Here is a 637-nt window from a genome sequence, read left to right on the forward strand (position 1 = left end):
ATCATACACAATTTTCTTTTCTTCATGGAAGTAAATTTCACATGACAAAGGTCAAAGATTACATAATATGCATTTTTTTATTCTGTGTTCCACAACTGAAAACAATAATTACTATGATAATGGAAATATGAGGGGTATAGAGATTACTATGCAAACATACCTCAAAGAGTTCACAAAAAGATACGTTATCTTTCAATTCTATTTTTCCACAGACTTTTTTTGAAGTATTGTCATACATGTGTGCACATATATACATGAATCTTTGAGGTGCCATAAATTATGTGAACTATCTTTTTGCAATATAAGCTCTGTAAATGTGGGCATTAATATCTTTATTTTAAAATATTAAAAGTAATATTCATACATGTGAAGAATATCTTTCTTAAATACACTTAGTGATAGGAATACATTTGAAGTCTGTGACTACTTAAAACTTTGAGTCATTTCAATATCCCCTAATTAGTAGTCATTTGGTAAAAGCCTTACTGGATGCACAATACCTCACTTACCTTAAATTGTGCAGTTATGACTCCTTGGCAAAAGATCAAGACTAATTTCATATTTTGGACTATATAGAAGCATATGGAAATTTGAAGATGTTTATTTTCTCCTCCTGTAGCTTAGTTATACTTAGATG

The sequence above is a fragment of the Galeopterus variegatus genome, unplaced genomic scaffold, assembly GCF_000696425.1.
Source record: "Galeopterus variegatus unplaced genomic scaffold, G_variegatus-3.0.2 Scaffold8237, whole genome shotgun sequence".
Taxonomy (NCBI): domain Eukaryota; kingdom Metazoa; phylum Chordata; class Mammalia; order Dermoptera; family Cynocephalidae; genus Galeopterus; species Galeopterus variegatus.